Genomic DNA, 21,245 nt, shown 5'->3' on the forward strand with positions numbered 1-21,245 from the left:
AATAAATGGGGTCAGGTTTTTTTTAAACGACCCTTCTTTTAGTTGGATTCAAAATGCATTTTTCATCTGGAATCCTTGTCATCGTTGTTTACATTTTACTCGTGTTTTGCTTTTACCTTAAATGCTCAGAAAATATGACAGTGGAGCAGTGATTATAAAAACGCATATACATCGTAAATCTGCGCCGTGCATCATGGTTGCTATAAATATGATGCAATGAGTGTGCTCGACCGTAAACTCTCAACCTGCTGAAAGGATTGGATCGTTTGGGGCTGAGGGCAAGTGTGATGACATCCCGAGTCGATTTGCAACATCTATTGGAAGATTAGTACGGCAGCCGCTCATCACGTCAGGGCCTCCGGTTTATTCCGATGTCATGAACGCGGCGTGATGAAATTGTTTGCGCAGCGGCAAACTCAAACTTTGTCATGCAACAATTCCCGCCCTGCTCGCTGTTTTTCATTTCATTGGTTTGTGGGGTTTTTTTTTCCCCTACAAATGTTCACTGCAGTTAGGACTTTACTACTGCGACAACGACATGATGAGCATTTGAATGATCCGCAGTTGTTAGCCATCAAAAGGTTATCATTGTTTCTGAAGTCCTATTTTTCAAACTGCTGACGCCAAAATGTCTTCACTGTTACATTTTTGGATCAGTATAATTTTCCCACAATTGCTTACTTTGCCTTTTCCATGAAGACTAACCCAAATACATCTCGGTGTGTGCAGAGTTCCTGTTTTTGCTTCTTTGACAAACGGTTAGGATCATTTGTGCGCTTGTAATCGCAGAGTTTGAGGGCAACACATGAAAACAATGCAGCTCCCATGGTTGCTAAGGGCCTGTTTATGTCTTTACATTGTAAAAAGAAGTGCATTTCAATGGGCCAACATTTGCTCTGTCACTAAGGATTGCCTTTACAATGAATGCCTACAATTTGAAATCATCGATAACGTTTTAAAATGAGAACTTTAAACATGACTCTTTCAGCACGGGAAGGCATACTTTTAAAAAACAAAGTCTATTTTTTTTTTTTTTCTTAAAGAGCTTCATCCACACATATACGGACTATACATGAGGCAGGATCAGTATAATCATCACATATCACTTAGGATACACTTGTCCCGCTATTACGGAATTTAGGGTTGTTCCACTTCGTCCTGTGACGGCGGTTAATGACGCATTAACACAAAAGATAATGCCCGTGCCAAGTGGCAATCAGTTAACCCTCTACTGTAGATGAAACCTATGTGTAATCGTTACCTGTAAATCATAATAATAGTATACCACAGTGACGTGCGGTCAGGGTAGGCAAGTGAGGCAGAGCCTCACTGCCCCCTGGTGCTCGTTCCTGTCCTCTGCATGTGAATAGTCAATGAGACCTGAAAGTTACATGAAATTGTTTCCTTTGAGTTCTATGGTCCGTGCTTTGCATCGATTTTCTTTTTTCAATCCAATAATTTCAACATTAAAATAGCAGAATTTTCATATTTCCGGTTCAAATGCATCGGAAGCGCAGCTACGAGTCACGTTGAGTCGCCGCTCCCGTGATGCTTCAAGAGACCACGCGCGCAACCGTTCGGGCAGGCTGTGATTGGTCCACGTTCGGTCACAGAGGTCCGCGCAACACCACCCCTGTTGTCATTGTACTCCCTAATGACTGCGGGTCTTCTCACTCGGACCTGGATCTGGTCTTTGTCTTTGTTCGACCATCTGATGCAGACATCTTCAGGATTTTTCCCGTGTGCAGTAGAAGCCGTCAAAACTGGCTCGCGGTCAAACCAATTTGTTCTTGCCAACTCTGGACTTCTCCTGACTATCATCACTGACGATCCCGTCCCTTCTCTTTGAAATGGTTTGTCATCGGTCAATCGACGTGGCTTCGGGACACGTTTCTTTTGTCACGGTCTCAGTTGCCGGAAGGCCCTCGGCCAGCGATTCGACCGTGAGGTGAATTGACGCGAAGCAGCGGTCGAAGTACAGCGGACTTCCTGCGGGAACAGTTTCAACCGTGCGTTGGACTGCCGCTGCCCCAATTGTCAACCTTTGACCAGCCAATGCATTCTTCCCTTGATATGCGGGACTTCAAAGTCCAACATCAGACCATCAGGAGAAGCAAGGACAAATACCTTTAAGCCTGTAGGGTACGGCTTACATGGAACAAATTGCCTGATGGGACAGCGGCCTGTAAGAGATCCTTTGCTCATCGATGCAGACTTTTCCTGGTTTCGGGAAGCTAAGGCAGCCTTGCCTTATTCTGTCCAGAAGAGGCCTGACTCTCCCAAGAATGTCTTTCCTCTGTTACATCCAGGTCATTGACAATCTTCAGTGAGTTTCTCAACTTGAAGAACGTGTACCTTGTCATTTTTGGGCTTATTATTACTGATCTTAAATATCCATCTATCGAGTTACCATACGTGCTTGGTCTTGGCCCACAGAGGACGACGGTTTTCCTGTTCATGTGTGTCTGTCACATCATCTGATGAGTCTCCTGCCTCTTCTTCTGAGCTTTCGCTCTTCTCCAGCATAAGCACGCTCATCTGACTATTCCAGAACTTAATTTTCTTCAATTATTTGGTACAAAAGTTGCCTCGCTTCTGCCTCCTACAATAGTGTCACAATTAAAGAGGTTGAAATAAATACTTGTAACCTTATCGATCGATCATTATTTTATTCAGAGAATACATTCGGCGTGTTTATAACCCCACAAAGAACTGTTTTGGGGCAGAAAATGGAATGTAAACACAGAACTTGAAAGCCATTTAGCTATTAGCTAACACTATCCAATCATCCTCATGTCCGTAACAGTAGACATTTATAAAAGGGCTCGAATTTTTCCCAACAAAAAGTTCAACTGAACTCTGACTCCAAATTATGACTCATAACATGTTCATAAACAAAAAGATATGATTGCCTTTGGTGAAAAAAAACCATTATCTTTCGAATAGTTCACTTTCCATTTCTCTTCTCCTGGCATTTGTGTTTTGCTGCATTCTCCATTTTGTCTCGGGAAGGAAGCACAGCCGCTTCGAAGCCACCGAACACATGAGATCACTGGAAAGGCCAAGATGTCCTCGAAACAGTTGACCATCGAGATAAAGAACAGGAAAACTAAATAGTCTTTTTGCGTTGAAAGAGGAGACTTTTGGAGTATTTCAAATGAAGATGAAGAACTTTTATTTGGACTCCAAAGAAATAGTGGCACTTTTGAGTTGAACACCGTTTGTCAAATGTGTATGGCGGCCAATGACTTAGTCCGCTCCGCTGCGACCGAAGCAGTTCACTATTGTTTCTCTTCAGATCGTATAAATCTTTCGCCTTTTACTAAAGATTTCCGTGGGGAGGAACAACAAGAGTCTATCTCAATTTTTTGACGCTCTGCGCAAGCGGAGCTTTCTCTTGCTGTGAAAAATCAAATCTGTAACCCCGGATAAAAACCGGTCTCCTTGTTTCACTCGCGATGTCGCGTTTGACACGTTCATGTGGTTACTGTAACGTGTCTTTAAAGGGCTTGCTAGTGAAAGTGGTATACTTCGCAGTGAACTTCCGCCCGAGTGCATTTCACTGCATACGTCTAGTACGTCACCGCCTTGGCAGACTGCGAACGAACGAATCACAACAGTACATTCAGCTTGCATGTTGCAAAGTTTCTTGCATATAATTGTAAAAGAATTCTCTGAAAACGTGTACACGATATTATATTTACATGCTGTTTCAAATGACCTTTCTGTCATACTGCTTGCCATGACGTCCACCAGGCAGGCTGGGCTGCACTGTGTTTGTTTACAGAGGAAACTAGCGGCTAGAGAACAAGGAAGCGACATTTTGTGTCACTTTCTACTGTGCTCCATGCGGGACCTTCATTCGCCCGCCCGCGTACTCTGCCCAAAATCAGACTAAGAAAACATGCCAATTGTTTCGATTGGTGTCGCTGACGCGTTGAATCGCGAGTGCCTGGTCGACCCAAGTGTTACACGCGACGGAAAACAACCTACACAAGACTTCGTTATTTTAAACCATCGGTGGGGGTGCACCGTTCCTGGAGGTACTGCAATACCAGGTCGATGCGTGGAGTGGACGGAGCAAGCCCCTGTTCCATCTCCCAGTTCCAAAAATCAATTTAATATATGGTCCCCGGATAGGGGACGTATCAGATATTAAACTGATAAGAACAGATACTACACTTGATCTTAGCCAAAAGGCCGAGAAGCGATAACACCGTGAGGCCAGAAAACACGACCTCATTCTCCAGCCTACAAGCCAAAGTTACGGTGGCACATATCGACATGCTCATCACAGATGAGTCACATGTGGACACGCCAAACAACAATTAGGAAACGAATGTCAACTGGGTTGTTTTTCAACGTTGATATCGAAATCATGTTGTCAGACGCTCGCGTTCCTTGGTCACGTGGTCCACGTCGATCCAATAGAATGCGGAGATGGACGCATATTCTTCCGCCGTGTCTTAAGTCTTCAACAACCGAAGAAATAATGAGTTATTTGTCATAACGATCGGTCGCTGGTATAACGTTGTGGCCACGAGCTGAATAGCTGTTTGCTCAACATTTTGACGAAAAACCATCAATGGCCCTGCCTCGCTCAACTACTTCCTACTTCGACACAGCAATATAGACCCTGTCGAGCAGCTCCATGAAAAAGTGGGTTTATGGTATGCCATTGTCCAAAGTTGACAAACACATTACACAAGCTGCCATCGTGGCACAGCTCAATAAATTATAATAGTGTCAAACGCTTAATTTGGTGAAGTAGTTCAATTCAAAAAGTGAAACTCATATTATAGAGATGCACCACACACACTGAAATATTTCTTTTTTTTAATACATGAATAATTTGAGGATTGTAGTTTAAAGCTAATGACAGCTCCAAATTCACCACCGCTAGAATCTAGAATATAACATAACAAACTACTATCAAACAATGGAATTTATTTTTAATGTAGAATTTAGGCAGGAATTTGCCCTCTGAAAAGTGTTTTCCCAAGTGTTTAAAGAATCTATATGTATGATTACTGAAATCAATTGCGTTTTCCATTTTTTTTTAGATTTACCTGTATATGATTACTCCCGTTACCAGTTACACACACAGAGTACGTTGAAACAATATTGTATTATTTCAAGTCGACACAATATTTGATTAAAAATTTTTTGCGATTCTTTCCAAGAGCCACAACAAACGCCATATTGCAATGCATCACAAAATACGTGGCCGAAGCTACAGTTGCCTGTGATTATACACATGGCCAGCAGGCGGTGCACGTCAAGAAATGGACCATGACTCCAACCAATGACCGAAGCGTTACGATGTTATGAAGCTTCATTCGTCATGACCAACTGCTTCTACGACTCAGGGCAAACGCATGCATGCTGGAAATTGCATCACACTGCAGTACCACAGCGTCATATGACGCGCACTCCAGCTTGTACAATGAGCAACATCTTCATTATTGTTGTTAACCAATGATCAGGGGAGAGCGCGAACGCAGTCCCCCACTACCAGAAATTATGCAGTCGAGATTCCCACATTTGGGGAATTCGCAGGGGTCAGCACAGCCGGAGTGCAATGACTGAGCCTCACCCTGGGTGAACCACCTTCTTGATCATGGTGTCTCCCCTGCCAGGTAAGTATGAGTTGGATTCGGCGCGAGCACGCAAGTCATTCACGCGCACGCTAGGTCAAGCGACGGTGTCATCATGAGCACGTGAACAACCATACACACAACGGGCAAGCCGGAACACACGCGAGATGAAACGCTACTGTGCGCATGAACATGAACAAATACGCTTCCTATTTGAGAATTTCACTTGGAATGGAGACCGTCAATGGATACCCATAATGCACAGCGGCATCGAGAGACGGTAAAATAAATTGAAAGTGAGGTCATTCACACCCAGAAACATATAAACCACCCATTCGGGTTTAAGAGGGTTAGGGTGATGATTTGACTAATAAAAGAAGATCGAATGTAAACATAATTAGTAGTAGTTCTTGACGAAAATAATACATTCGTCTCGTCGAATGTCAAACACTTCAAGTTAGTCGAGACTTCCAGTTCCAACAGTTGGATGCGCATTTCAAAACGCTACTGCCACCTACTGAGAACTATTGCGCATGACAACCTTGGCGACGTTTAAGACAAAACGGATTCATTCTACAGTGGTTAGCTGTTGTCACCCACATGTTGCGACCCACTTTCATATAAATTGAAAACAAATTATTATTTTAAAAAAAACAGCCTTTAAAAACATGGACAGTATATTATATTTTTAAATGCAGTTTCAAATGGGTTTGCTGTAGCGCTAAAGTCATATTGCCTGCCATGACGTCCACCAGCCAGACTGAGCTGCTCTGTGTACTTGGTTACAGAGAACAAGGAAATAACATTCCTTGTCTCTTTTCTCCGACGCTCCATGTCCGAACTTAATACGCCTCCGTACAGTACTGAAGATCGGAATGCAAGAGTTGAGAATCTCTTTTTTTACCTTCTGTGCTCTGCACCAAACATAGCTCACCTCGTTGGACTGAAGACTTTTTTTGACAAAGCTGTGGGGGTGCACCGTTCCTGGAGGTACTGCAATACCAGGTCGATGCGTGGAGTGGACGGAGCAAGCCCCTATTCCATCTCCCAGTTCCAAAAATCAATTTAATATATGGTCCCCGGATAGGGGACGTATCAGATATTAAACTGATAAGAACAGATACTACACTTGATCTTAGCCAAAAGGCCGAGAAGCGATAACACCGTGAGGCCAGAAAACACGACCTCATTCTCCAGCCTACAAGCCAAAGTTACGGTGGCACATATCGACATGCTCATCACAGATGAGTCACATGTGGACACGCCAAACAACAATTAGGAAACGAATGTCAACTGGGTTGTTTTTCAACGTTGATATCGAAATCATGCTGTCAGACGCTCGCGTTCCTTGGTCACGTGGTCCACGTCGATCCAATAGAATGCGGAGATGAACGCATATTCTTCCGCCGTGTATTAAGTCTTCAACAACCGAAGAAATAATGAGCCTGACTCTCCCAAGAATGTCTTTCCTCTGTTACATCCAGGTCATTGACAATCTTCAGTGAGTTTCTCAACTTGAAGAACGTGTACCTTGTCATTTTTGGGCTTATTATTACTGATCTTAAATATCCATCTATCGAGTTACCATACGTGCTTGGTCTTGGCCCACAGAGGACGACGGTTTTCCTGTTCATGTGTGTCTGTCACATCATCTGATGAGTCTCCTGCCTCTTCTTCTGAGCTTTCGCTCTTCTCCAGCATAAGCACGCTCATCTGACTATTCCAGAACTTAATTTTCTTCAATTATTTGGTACAAAAGTTGCCTCGCTTCTGCCTCCTACAATAGTGTCACAATTAAAGAGGTTGAAATAAATACTTGTAACCTTATCGATCGATCATTATTTTATTCAGAGAATACATTCGGCGTGTTTATAACCCCACAAAGAACTGTTTTGGGGCAGAAAATGGAATGTAAACACAGAACTTGAAAGCCATTTAGCTATTAGCTAACACTATCCAATCATCCTCATGTCCGTAACAGTAGACATTTATAAAAGGGCTCGAATTTTTCCCAACAAAAAGTTCAACTGAACTCTGACTCCAAATTATGACTCATAACATGTTCATAAACAAAAAGATATGATTGCCTTTGGTGAAAAAAAACCATTATCTTTCGAATAGTTCACTTTCCATTTCTCTTCTCCTGGCATTTGTGTTTTGCTGCATTCTCCATTTTGTCTCGGGAAGGAAGCACAGCCGCTTCGAAGCCACCGAACACATGAGATCACTGGAAAGGCCAAGATGTCCTCGAAACAGTTGACCATCGAGATAAAGAACAGGAAAACTAAATTGTCTTTTTGCGTTGAAAGAGGAGACTTTTGGAGTATTTCAAATGAAGATGAAGAACTTTTATTTGGACTCAAAAGAAATAGTGGCACTTTTGAGTTGAACACCGTTTGTCAAATGTGTATGGCGGCCAATGACTTAGTCCGCTCCGCTGCGAACGAAGCAGTTCACTCTTGTTTCTCTTCAGATCGTATAAATCTTTCGCCTTTTACTAAAGATTTCCGTGGGGAGGACCAACAAGAGTCTATCTCAATTTTTTGACGCTCTGCGCAAGCGGAGCTTTCTCTCGCTGTGAAAAATCAAATCTGTAACCCCGGTTAAAAACCGGTCTCCTTGTTTCACTCGCGATGTCGCGTTTGACACGTTCATGTGGTTACTGTAACGTGTCTTTAAAGGGCTTGCTAGTGAAAGTGGTATACTTCGCAGTGAACTTCCGCCCGAGTGCATTTCACTGCATACGTCTAGTACGTCACCGCCTTGGCAGACTGCGAACGAACGAATCACAACAGTACATTCAGCTTGCATGTTGCTACTGTTGCAAAGTCGCGACCCACTTTCATATAAGTTGAAAAGAATTCATTATTTGGTTGAAAAACAGCCTCTGAAAACGTGTACACGATATTATATTTACATGCTGTTTCAAATGACCTTTCTGTCATACTGCTTGCCATGACGTCCACCAGGCAGGCTGGGCTGCACTGTGTTTGTTTACAGAGGAAACTAGCGGCTAGAGAACAAGGAAGCGACATTTTGTGTCACTTTCTACTGTGCTCCATGCGGGACCTTCATTCGCCCGCCCGCGTACTCTGCCCAAAATCAGACTAAGAAAACATGCCAATTGTTTCGATTGGTGTCGCTGACGCGTTGAATCGCGAGTGCCTGGTCGACCCAAGTGTTACACGCGACGGAAAACAACATACACAAGACTTCGTTATTTTAAACCATCGGTGGGGGTGCACCGTTCCCGGAGGTACTGCAATACCAGGTCGATGCGTGGAGTGGACGGAGCAAGCCCCTGTTCCATCTCCCAGTTCCAAAAATCAATTTAATATATGGTCCCCGGATAGGGGACGTATCAGATATTAAACTGATAAGAACAGATACTACACTTGATCTTAGCCAAAAGGCCGAGAAGCGATAACACCGTGAGGCCAGAAAACACGACCTCATTCTCCAGCCTACAAGCCAAAGTTACGGTGGCACATATCGACATGCTCATCACAGATGAGTCACATGTGGACACGCCAAACAACAATTAGGAAACGAATGTCAACTGGGTTGTTTTTCAACGTTGATATCGAAATCATGCTGTCAGACGCTCGCGTTCCTTGGTCACGTGGTCCACGTCGATCCAATAGAATGCGGAGATGGACGCATATTTTTTCGCCGTGTATTAAGTCTTCAACAACCAATGCATCACAAAATACGTGGCCGGAGATACAGTTGCCTGTGATTATACACATGGCCAGCAGGCGGTGCACGTCAAGAAATGGACCATGACTCCAACCAATGACCGAAGCGCTACGATGTTATGAAGCTTCATTCGTCAAGACCAACTGCTTCTACGACTCAGGGCAAACGCATGCATGCTGGAAATTGCATCACACTGCAGTACCACAGCGTCATATGACGCGCACTCCAGCTTGAACAATGAGCAACATCTTCATTATTGTTGTTAACCAATGATCAGGGGAGAGCGCGAACGCAGTCCCCCACTACCAGAAATTATGCAGTCGAGATTCCCACATTTGGGGAATTCGCAGGGGTCAGCACAGCCGGAGTGCAATGACTGAGCCTCACCCTGGGTGAACCACCTTCTTGATCATGGTGTCTCCCCTGCCAGGTAAGTATGAGTTGGACTCGGCGCGAGCACGCAAGTCATTCACGCGCACGCTAGGTCAAGCGACGGTGTCATCATGAGCACGTGAACAACCATACACACAACGGGCAAGCCGGAACACACGCGAGATGAAACGCTACTGTGCGCATGAACATGAACAAATACGCTTCCTATTTGAGAATTTCACTTGAAATGGAGACCGTCAATGGATACCCATAATGCACAGCGGCATCGTGAGACGATAAAATAAGTTGAAAGTGAGGTCATTCACACCCAGAAACATATAAACCACCCATTCAGGTTTAAGAGGGTTAGGGTGATGATTTGACTAATAAAAGAAGATCGAATGTAAACATAATTAGTAGTAGTTCTTGACGAAAATAATATAATTCGTCTCGTCGAATGTCAAACACTTCAAGTCAGTCGAGACTTCCAGTTCCAACAGTTGGATGCGCATTTCAAAACGCTACTGCCACCTACTGAGAACTATTGCGCATGACAACCTTGGCGACGTTTAAGACAAAACGGATTCATTCTACAGTGGTTAGCTGTTGTCACCCACATGTTGCGACCCACTTTCATATAAATTGAAAACAAATTATTATTTTAAAAAAACAGCCTTTAAAAACATGGACAGTATATTATATTTTTAAATGCAGTTTCAAATGGGTTTGCTGTAGCGCTAAAGTCATATTGCCTGCCATGACGTCAGCCAGACTGAGCTGCTCTGTGTACTTGGTTCCAGAGAACAAGGAAATAACATTCCTTGTCTCTTTTCTCCGACGCTCCATGTCCGAACTTAATACGCCTCCGTACAATACTGAAGGTCAGAATGCAAGAGTTGAGAATCTCTTTTTTTACCTTCTGTGCTCTGCACCAAACATAGTTCACCTCGTTGGACTGAAGACTTTTTTTGACAAAGCTGTGGGGGTGCACCGTTCCTGGAGGTACTGCAATACCAGGTCGATGCGTGGAGTGGACGGAGCAAGCCCCTGTTCCATCTCCCAGTTCCAAAAATCAATTTAATATATGGTCCCCGGATAGGGGACGTATCAGATATTAAACTGATAAGAACAGATACTACACTTGATCTTAGCCAAAAGGCCGAGAAGCGATAACACCGTGAGGCCAGAAAACACGACCTCATTCTCCAGCCTACAAGCCAAAGTTACGGTGGCACATATCGACATGCTCATCACAGATGAGTCACATGTGGACACGCCAAACAACAATTAGGAAACGAATGTCAACTGGGTTGTTTTTCAACGTTGATATCGAAATCATGCTGTCAGACGCTCGCGTTCCTTGGTCACGTGGTCCACGTCGATCCAATAGAATGCGGAGATGGACGCATATTCTTCCGCCGTGTCTTAAGTCTTCAACAACCGAAGAAATAATGAGTTATTTGTCATAACGATCGGTCGCTGGTATAACGTTGTGGCCACGAGCTGAATAGCTGTTTGCTCAACATTTTGACGAAAAACCATCAATGGCCCTGCCTCGCTCAACTACTTCCTACTTCGACACAGCAATATAGACCCTGTCGAGCAGCTCCATGAAAAAGTGGGTTTATGGTATGCCATTGTCCAAAGTTGACAAACACATTACACAAGCTGCCATCGTGGCACAGCTCAATAAATTATAATAGTGTCAAAAGCTTAATTTAGTGAAGTAGTTCAATTCAAATATTTGATCAAATATTTTTTGTCATTCAGAAGTAATTTCCCAGAGCCACAACAAACGCCATATTGCAATGCATCACAAAATACGTGGCCGGAGATACAGTTGCCTGTGATTATACACATGGCCAGCAGGCGGTGCACGTCAAGAAATGGACCACGACTCCAACCAATGACCGAAGCGTTACGATGTTATTGAAGCTTCATTCGTCATGACCAACTGCTTCTACGACTCAGGGCAAACGCATGCATGCTGGAAATTGCATCACACTGCAGTACCACAGCGTCATATGACGCGCACTCCAGCTTGTACAATGAGCAACATCTTCATTATTGTTGTTAACCAATAATCAGGGGAGAGCGCGAACGCAGTCCCCCACTACCAGAAATTATGCAGTCGAGATTCCCACATTTGGGGAATTCGCAGGGGTCAGCACAGCCGGAGTGCAATGGCTGAGCCTCACCCTGGGTGAACCACCTTCTTGATCATGGTGTCTCCCCTGCCAGGTAAGTATGAGTTGGACTCGGCGCGAGCACGCAAGTCATTCACGCGCACGCTAGGTCAAGCGACGGTGTCAATATGAGCACGTGAACAACCATACACACAACGGGCAAGCCGGAACACACGCGAGATGAAACGCTACTGTGTTTCTGGGTGCGAATGACCCCACTTTCAATTTATTTTATCGTCTCTCGATGCCGCTGTGCATTATGGGTATCCATTGACGGTCTCCATTCCAAGTGAAATTCTCAAATAGGAAGCATATTTGTTCATGTTCATGCGCACAGTAGTGTGGAATCCTCGGGTGTGTTGACATCCGGCTCGAAGGACCAATTTCTCAATTTTTCGTAACTTGTTTTCATATACTGGGGCCTGATTGGCATCTTTGCCGGGGAGATTAGGATCCAAAACATCACGGTGTTATAATGCCACATGATGACAGAGAATTACACCATCGAGTTAGAGCCTTGATAGAAAGAACCACAACCAGGTTCCGCAAAAGGGCGAATTACACGGAAATTGCAAGGATAAAACAAAAAGACGATGAACTATTTGAAGAATACAGGGTTAGAATGACCGCTTGTTTTAAAGCAAACAGCGGATTGACTGAGGATGCAAATCCTCAGGGCCCTTATCAACAACAGTTGAAAAATGCTTTACATGCGAACTCGAGAGAGCACATTAACAAATGGGTCGATAAACATTGGATAAACCTAGCAACTGGCTCTCTGGAGGAATATGTTAATCATGCCCTCCGTGCAGAAAGAGTGTTAAGACAGAAGAAAAAAAAAAATAATAATGTAGATGTCTTCCTCAACGGAGGAGCAGAAATTTACTATCAAGGCAAAAAGAGAGACAATTTTAGAGGACGCGGCAGAGGCCGTGGGATGGTAAGATATGGTCGAAAATATTATGATAATACCATCTGTTGGTGCTGTGGAGATAAAGGCCACATCGCACGTAACTGCCCTAAGAAAAATAACAGAGAATACGGACAAACAACCGCATGACTAAGCCAACCTGATTCCCAACTCAACAAATCCTCTTGTTTAATTATTACAGAGAATGAGGAAGTGGATTTCAATTTACAGGACATTCTGAGTTTGGACACACAAAAAAAAAAACCTGAAATAACCTTGTCAATAAATGGGAAAGAAATGAAATTTCCTTGCGATACAAAAGCATGTAGGGAAAAGATCCCAGGTTCCAAACTATCGGGACATAAGGCCATAGTTAAATCTGCAAATACGCAAATTACTTTTGCCATGGAACTTGAACTTGAGCCTGTGTGGATTAGAGAGAGTTCGCCCTCAGGGGAGAACTTGTAAAATGCCAATTTTCAAAGTCCCGGAGTGCCCTGTGAATTTGTTGGGAAGAGATGGCTTATTCCAACTAGGACTTATACTCATTCCATCTTCAAATAAAAATATTGTAGTGAAACGAAAACATGAATTAAAAAGAGACAACCTCTATATGACACTAGAAAACAGAGAGAGTACATTCTATTATACAATCGATATCCCAGACAAACCACCGTTAAACATGGGAGAGAGTCTGTTGTCTGCAGCCTTGCAGCTTATCACACAAATAGAAGATAAAAAAAAAAAAAAAACAATGATGAGCTGCATATAACACTGTGGTACAAAAACACGCCAATGCAAGACCCAGTATATGAAAACAAGTTACGACATGCGACACCTGATAAAATTACTGAAGATTATCTGTACTCAGACAATGAAGCAAAAGTCGCGGCAGGAATTATTTTACTGGACAAATTAAAGGAACTGCATAAAAATACAAGTGTCCCACGTATTTCATTGTGCAAAGATTATGGGTCACAATGGAAACATGTGGGAACATTACTGAAACAAGGATAGGAGACAAATGATTGGCGACAAATAGAAAACAAACTGGAATACAGTGCGTCAACTGGTCTAATCAGGAATGCGATGTTTCGGACAACGCAGGCTGATGAAGGGAGACGCATGCATCCTGTATGATTGGACCAAATGATCCTCACTGAAATTGATGAAGAAATATTGACATAAGCAATGCTTTCGTTTCTATACCAATAGAAAAGAACAGTCAAATTTGGTTTGCATTTAAATTTGAGGGAGAAAATATATATTTACTAGATTACCACAAGGTTACTGTGAAAGTCCAACCATTTATTCACAAGTAATAATAACAAGCATGTCTAAATTCACTCCCCCAGGAGGGCGCGACATGCAAAGATTCATTAGCCTTACTGTGTCATCTAGCAGAGGAGGGACATAAAGTTAACAAGAATAAATTGCAATGGTGTAAAAAAACAAGTCAAATATCTGGTACATAATCTAAGTGTAGGAGGAAGGACTATATTAGAAGACAGAAAAGCTACAGTTTGAAAAAACCCTCAACCACAAACAAAGAAACATATGATGTCATTTTTAGGTCTGACAAATTAAGGGAGAGCATGGATTCAAAACTATGCAGAAATGATTGCACCATTGTCAAAATGTATGTATGAAGCAAACCTTAAAATGACATCACCTGTTCTATGGAATACAGAGGCGGAAAAGACCTTCTGTGACATTAAACAACATTTGGTGTCCAGGGCTGCGCTTGGCCTTCCAAATTTAATGATAAAACATTCATTCAAATTGTAGATTGTAAAAGCTATGACATGAGCTCCGTACTTACACAACAATACGGTGATATACTAAGAAAAATGGGCTTATTTTTTGACTAAATTGGACAACGTGACGTGTGCATTACTGCATTGTGTCAGAGCAGTTGTGGCAGCTTCAAAGGCAGTAGAGAGCAGTTCCACGATTGTGTTACCCACATACAGTGTCTGCTCTCCTATTGCAAACCAATATGGCGTTTTTAACACCTGCAAAATATTTATCTTGCATGGCCATCTTGCTGTCACAACCACATTTGACTGTTGAGCGATGCACAACCTTAAATCCAGCCACGCTAACACCCTTACCTGATGAAGGCACGCAGCATGATTGGCCGAACAAACTGCTGAATTAGTAGCATTAACCGAGGCATGCAAACTAAAAATAAATAAAGATGGTACAATCTATACTGATAGCCAGTAAGAGGGTTCCACAACAAGAACGCAATTCAAAGTGCAAAACTACAAAATGAAATTGACATTAGCAAAGAGAAAAAAAAAAAAAAAAAAACTATTCAAATGGGCTGCTATATTGAGCCATGCTGTGTCACATGACATGTGACAAATTGGTATATACTAATGCAAGCTAAGCAAATAAATGATAACTTCTACAATATATCTAACATTACGGACCAATCACACGACAGCGATTCCACACCGGCCTGTTTGAAACATTGTATAAGTCTGGGGGAGAGTCAGATAGTTTGGTTCTACTACTGTATCTGCTAAGAATAAGTTAGGGTAGTTACGAAGCCAGAGCTCTGCAAAATGTATAGACTCCTCTGTCAGGAATAAATTGGTTGCTTTTTATACATTGTTGTGAACGACGTTCGTTCACGAAAACGAACACGCTTGGAACCACGGAAATTAGGGGATTTTAAAACACAGGTTCCTTCAAATGGTGACCCTGACGTGATCCTGAAGGAACAATAGATACAAAGACAGAGAAGCGGACAGGAATTCAGTTGGACTGCAAATCTCCCCGGTGCACCGAAATAAAAAAGGTGAGCGGAAGCCTGTTTGAGTATATCACGAATTCTGCGCATTGGAAATTACGAAATTTGCGAGACTTGTGGTACAGTTGTTTTGTTGTCTATAGTTAATAAGACGGTGTGTTGTTAAAATTGCATAATTAAAGTCAGGGTAACGGAGGACCTGACGTCAGGGTAACAAGGGACCTGACAGACCAGGATCAGAGAAAATCCTGGAAGTAGGGTAACAAGGTACCTACTTGTCCCGTCGTAGACTGACTTGAAATCGGACGCGGTTTCAAATTGTAACGTTTCGGTAGACGTTGGGGATTTTGGGACCCCCAAAAACCGATTTAGAATAAGATGAGTGTGCCACCAAAACTCGGGGTTGTGAATTGGACAGTCGAGTGTCGAGGTAATGAATGGGATATGTGTCGGATTTGTGGATTGAAAGAGAAAGGCAGAACAAGAAACCAACAGGATTAAGAAGTGTGTGGAAAAGAAAAAGGAATGTAAGTTGTTTAACGGCACAGAGAGGTTATTCTGAAAGGAAAAAGATGAAGGGAAAGTTGGCTGCTGCAGGGTGGAGAGAGAATTGAAGGTTGAATAAGAAAATAGAAGAGTGAAAAATTGAGAAGAAAAAATTATGAGATTTGTCTGGTGTGCCCTGCCATGGCAGCTGTAACAGCTGTTCAGAAAAAAAGAGCGACAAATTCCCCCGCTAAATACAATTTACGGACCTTTCCGAAAACGGCCCCAGTGACGTCACCGCATTCAAAGAGGTGGGTAAATATACAAATTGTCTTTAAAAAATGTTGAGTTTTTACAGAAGCGGCTTCCCGGACTGGCTGCTGTTGGTGTAATTTGGATCCAGGGGCTGAAAAGTTTGACGGACGGCATGAGCCTGGCGTGTGGTGACATCGTGAGACTGATACGCGCCTGTTGCATTTCGGTTCACCAATCGGATGATATTTTGACACGGTCGGGTCTGAATAATGTCGAACCTGAAATTTGCCCCTTTGCCCCTTTTGCTCCTATAGTGTTTGCAGTCATCCGCGACATGTTCCCGTCCTCTTCCCCAACGGTGCCGAAGCCTCTGGACGTCAAACCTCTCATGGATCCCAGTTCTCACTTCGAAAATTGTATAAGTATTTGGACAGATGAGACCGGGTCACATCCCTCCCGTTTAAGGGAGGCAAATGTTATTTATTGAATAGCTTTACTTGACACCTTGCCGGTTGAAGTTAGGACTGAACTTTTTAAAGACCCTGACCTCATGAAAGGGGGAGATAGCTTCTTGAACTGTCATATGTCACACCATTTGTAACTTTTTGTCAACAGAAAACACAAATCATCAGATGAGGTAAAGGACATGCAGGAACAACTTTTGAAGTTACAATTGGCCCAGGCCCGTAAAGTGGCCATAAAAAAAATAATAATAAATAAATAAATTAAAATGGAAGCAGAGAAACAGATGTGGATGGCGCAGGGGTCAACGAGGAGACGAGGCGGGAGTCGTGACAGAGTACACCAACGGAGGCAGGGGAAGCCCTTGCCGACCTCCAACGGACCAAGCGTGCTTCAATTGAGTGGAACCCGGAGAGGCCACACCTCAAAGAGGAGGCTACAAAGCTTCACGAGGGAGAGTTGGGCGCGGCCCGGCAACAGCGTCCGCAGAAGGCTCCACAGCAACAAGAGCCATCTCGCCAGTACTACTGCGATGAGGACTGGTCCGAATGCCCAATGAGCCTGCAGCCAGGGGACGGAGGAAAGACGGAGCCTCTGAACCCGGCTAAGGGAAGACAACCACCTGAATGAGCTGTGCAGGGGTGCCCATGAATCTGCCGATTACGACACCATTAAAGACTGAAATTGCTGGACAGACACATGAACATCAGTTTGTCCTCATGAAAAAAGGGCTCCAGTGAACCTGATGGGCAGAGATCTGCTTATCAAGACCAGGGCTACCATCCTTTGTAGCCCGGATGGACTGACGATACGGTTCCCCGATGGGACCATGGTGAACTGTGGACAGAAGTTGTCCTCCGGATGGAACATGATACAACATGAACTTCCGGAAGCAACTGCTGACATATATTGGGCCCGAATAAAACCTGAAACAAAGGAGGGAGGCGGAGTTTACTCGGCCTTCCTGCGGTGGAAGCCCTGGATCGACTCTCTTGCCCCCTATTGTCCTCCAAGTGACCCTCTCCATCTCACACTGTTTTATGATAAAAATGACGATTTGGTTTATAGGGAAGCTTTCGAGTCAATACAGGAAGAAAATTGGAGGCTCAATAGTACAGGAATTTACATAGGGAAACAAGGTGTGGCGGCTGCGTCCACCTTGGCACCAGAGCAGAGTGAGTGGTTTATGATGAACTTGACATCTTTTCCACACATATTACTTGCACTAGCATTAGGTCATGAAGCCAGAGAACTGGGACCCAGGGTGAGAAAATGCCATTTGGCAAATGATTGGCAACAAGATCAAATACCCAATGTGTTGTACTCTCCTAGTACTGAATGTTTTTGTATTCAAGGTACCATGGTGGACGGAGGGGTGTTGGAGCATGTGACTTTCGCGCGATTCCCTGGCAGAGAACTCTCGGACCATGAGGACGCCGCACAGCTGTGGAGCTCGCTGCCGGACTCGCTGTGGTCCGAGGGGTCTGTGTACATCCGTGACTCCGGTAACATTCGAGGTAAACCCAACTGCTTTTGTTAACGTGCCGTAGTATCTTTGTAAGCAAGAGGCCATAGAAGATATCACTGAAACCCAAATTCTGAAATCCCAACGCTTTGGTCCATAAATGATGTTATGAAACCCTCCGCTCAAGCTGCGGAACTGCTGGCCATGTGCAGGGCACTAGAGTTATCTGAAGGTCAGTGTGTTACAATTTATTCTGATTCGGCGTATGTGGTAGGATGTTTGTTTGTTGATCTGGCTGCATGGAGGCGACAGGGTTTTGTTACGACCACTGGTGACCAAGTGGCCCACGCAGAGCTGATTCAACGACTGAGTGAGGCTATTGATAGGCCGGTGGAGGTGGCTGTGGTCAAGTGTCCAGGACAGGCGAAAGCGGGCACTCTGGTAGCCCGGGGGAATGGCGCAGCGGATGCGGCGGCGAAAGAAATAGCAGGCTATCGAAAGGATGATGAAGGAGGAGGCGCCAAAGGAAGACAAGCGTAAGTGGCAAGAGACAGGTGCTGAGTATGATGACAAGGAGAAGCTGTGGTTTGTATGATGACAAGGAGAACCTAGGAGACTGATGTTACCTACAGGAAAGTTATGTGTCAATGCTGAACAAGCTGCGCTTTTGGTGGCACCCTGATCTTCTGTGTAAGGTAAAAGATTTTTGTGTTTTTTTTGTGATATATGTAAAGATTTCAGTGTTCGCCCTACAACGAAGAGGGAATTGACACACTGAGATGGGCCAAGGCCCGAATTTATGTGGTGGTAATGGACCGAACCGACAATGGTGGTCCCAGTCCAAAGCATAAGGTACTTATTAATAATTGTCGGCACTTTTTCCGGATGGCCCAAAGGCTATCCTTGTGCAAAAGAAAACGTGCCGTCTGTCGACAAAGCGCGGGTTAACCATTATATTTCGACGTATGAGTTTCCACGAGTCATCAGATCGGACAAGTGATTCTACTTGTCCCAAACATGTCCTGCGCAGGCCTCTATTGTAAAAAAAAAACGTGGACTAAGTGTGAATGGTATAAATATTCGGTGCGATATGTTTTATAAATTGTGTACACAATATAAAGTAAACCTTAGAACTTTGATGAATGAAATTATATGACTATATATGTAAAATGTTATAAAGTGCTTCAAAGGGTACCCATTATATTTATTAACTAAATAAATAAGGCATACATATTGTATGTATAAATAGGTATGCATATGATATTCTGGAAGATAAATTAAATAAATTTAGGCGTGTACCCGGCGGATGGGATCAAGCCAGAGTAGCATCTTGACTTTCTATTTCCGGGTCAGCAGAGCGGACCAGAGCGCCTCTGCGTGCCTGGGATAAAAGCCTGAAAACAGTACGGGAGGTTTTTGGTGTAAGAAAACGCTTCGGAGTTTGAATAAATGACGTCCAAGTTGCTATCTGAGCTGGTGAATGGGATTTGATATATTGCTTAGAGAGCGGCGGCACGGTGTACGACTGGTTAGAGCGTCAGCCTCACAGTTCTGAGGACTGGGGTTCAATCAGCGGCCCCGCCTATGTGGAGTTTTCATGTTCTCCCAGTGCCTGCGTGGCTTTTCGCCGGTTTCCTCCCACATCCCAATAACATGCATGGTAGATTAATTGGAGACTCTAAATTGCACGTAAGTGTGAATGTGAGTGCGAATGGTTGTTTGTTTGTATGTGCCCTGCGATTGGCTAGCAACCAGTTCAGGGCGTACCCCGCCTCCTGCCCGATGACAGCTGGGATGGGCTCCGGCACGCCCGCGACCCGCGTGAGGAGAAGCGGCTCAGAAAATGGATGAGTGCTTAAAAGAGCACTTGAAGTGAGGGTGCACCAAATGGTTTATGACAGGACACAGGCGTCCTCAGCTGGGGGATGGGGGCAGCTTTATGACAGGCGTGTGTGAGTTTTACGGGTTTATGTTATTGCAAAGGCCAGGGAGATTTACAATAGGATCGTTTAATTAATGATATGGATAGAAGCCTGGTCTGTAGTGGTTTAGGTGTTATGGTTCAACCAATAAGTGTGCTGTGTTCAGTTTTGTCTGTGTGGTGTATGTGAGAGGACATTCGCTCCTGGGTCCAGGTTAATGTTATTGTCTGTGAAGTCTCGCTTGTCGTGTCATGTTAATTGTTTTTGTTTTGCGTTTAGTGTTTGTGTCATCTTAATTAAAAGCAGAAATGGAGCACTACTGAGCTGGCTGACAGGAGTAGTGAAGGATGTGATCACGGGAAAGAGACTAAAGACCTTTAGTTACCAAAGGACCGGGTGACTGACGAGAGAATGCGGTCTACAGACTGTTGAATGACTGATTTGTTGAAATAACATTATTTTACAGGACGCCCAGGAGGATGGAGCTTGATAGTGTTATTTTTGTATTGCAGGATGTTGGTGTGCTGACTTAACGCTGATTTTATGTGATTCTTGGTTTAATGACATTTACACTTTTGTGAGACAAATTAACAATTGGTTGGGGAATAATATCAATGTTGGGTGACAATTGCCGACTTGTCCCTTCTCTGGAGTATGTATACAGGAATTATGTAGTCAATTGGCACGGGTATCGTTTGCAGAGTAGTGATTAATTTAATGTTTGCGGGTCTGGTCAGGGGCCTCTCCGACGGAAGGAGACGACCTGCCGATTTGTGTATGGGGTTGTGTGCGGATACTGTGTTTTGGTGTTAAATTAGTCATTTAACATAGGGGGAAATATGTACATCTTGTATGTCTGGTCAAAGGTTATAATCATGACTCTGGTGATCTCCCTGATTATAGTTACAGGAATCTATTTTGGAATGCCTTCAATACAAGGAGAACGAGTAACAAAGAGGGCCGTGAAGCCAACAGGGGCCCTAGAATTACACATTGGGGGAAAAGACGGTACACCAATTTGAATTGGGGAAGGTGGTAAATTGTGCACGCTGGGGCGACCCGGCGGGATACGATATTTACTTGTGCGCTTTGAGTACAGGACATGCGGAGCTGGCCGGTATCCGGTGAAC

At 43.8% G+C, this 21,245-nt stretch overlaps 9 non-coding genes across 9 annotated transcripts; 2 read left to right on the top strand and 7 right to left on the bottom strand.

Moving 5' to 3' along the window:
* The first annotated feature begins 3,278 nt into the window (after positions 1–3,278).
* On the top strand, positions 3,279–3,392 carry LOC133414261 (U5 spliceosomal RNA). Its single transcript, XR_009769974.1, has one exon. It is a non-coding gene; the product is annotated as a U5 spliceosomal RNA (small nuclear RNA).
* Positions 3,393–4,021: 629 nt separating this feature from the next.
* On the bottom strand, positions 4,022–4,212 carry LOC133414415 (U2 spliceosomal RNA). Its single transcript, XR_009770024.1, has one exon. It is a non-coding gene; the product is annotated as a U2 spliceosomal RNA (small nuclear RNA).
* Positions 4,213–5,483: 1,271 nt separating this feature from the next.
* LOC133414364 (U1 spliceosomal RNA) lies at positions 5,484–5,647 on the bottom strand. Its single transcript, XR_009770005.1, has one exon. It is a non-coding gene; the product is annotated as a U1 spliceosomal RNA (small nuclear RNA).
* A 918-nt stretch (positions 5,648–6,565) lies between these two features.
* LOC133414405 (U2 spliceosomal RNA) lies at positions 6,566–6,756 on the bottom strand. Its single transcript, XR_009770020.1, has one exon. It is a non-coding gene; the product is annotated as a U2 spliceosomal RNA (small nuclear RNA).
* A 1,294-nt stretch (positions 6,757–8,050) lies between these two features.
* On the top strand, positions 8,051–8,164 carry LOC133414257 (U5 spliceosomal RNA). Its single transcript, XR_009769973.1, has one exon. It is a non-coding gene; the product is annotated as a U5 spliceosomal RNA (small nuclear RNA).
* Positions 8,165–8,831: 667 nt separating this feature from the next.
* Positions 8,832–9,022, bottom strand: LOC133414444 (U2 spliceosomal RNA). The gene has a single exon (XR_009770030.1). It is a non-coding gene; the product is annotated as a U2 spliceosomal RNA (small nuclear RNA).
* Positions 9,023–9,570: 548 nt separating this feature from the next.
* LOC133414369 (U1 spliceosomal RNA) lies at positions 9,571–9,734 on the bottom strand. The gene has a single exon (XR_009770006.1). It is a non-coding gene; the product is annotated as a U1 spliceosomal RNA (small nuclear RNA).
* A 914-nt stretch (positions 9,735–10,648) lies between these two features.
* Positions 10,649–10,839, bottom strand: LOC133414420 (U2 spliceosomal RNA). Its single transcript, XR_009770025.1, has one exon. It is a non-coding gene; the product is annotated as a U2 spliceosomal RNA (small nuclear RNA).
* Positions 10,840–11,753: 914 nt separating this feature from the next.
* LOC133414354 (U1 spliceosomal RNA) lies at positions 11,754–11,917 on the bottom strand. Its single transcript, XR_009770002.1, has one exon. It is a non-coding gene; the product is annotated as a U1 spliceosomal RNA (small nuclear RNA).
* Positions 11,918–21,245: the final 9,328 nt, after the last annotated feature.

This window comes from Phycodurus eques, chromosome 1 (genome assembly GCF_024500275.1).
Source record: "Phycodurus eques isolate BA_2022a chromosome 1, UOR_Pequ_1.1, whole genome shotgun sequence".
NCBI classification, from domain to species: domain Eukaryota; kingdom Metazoa; phylum Chordata; class Actinopteri; order Syngnathiformes; family Syngnathidae; genus Phycodurus; species Phycodurus eques.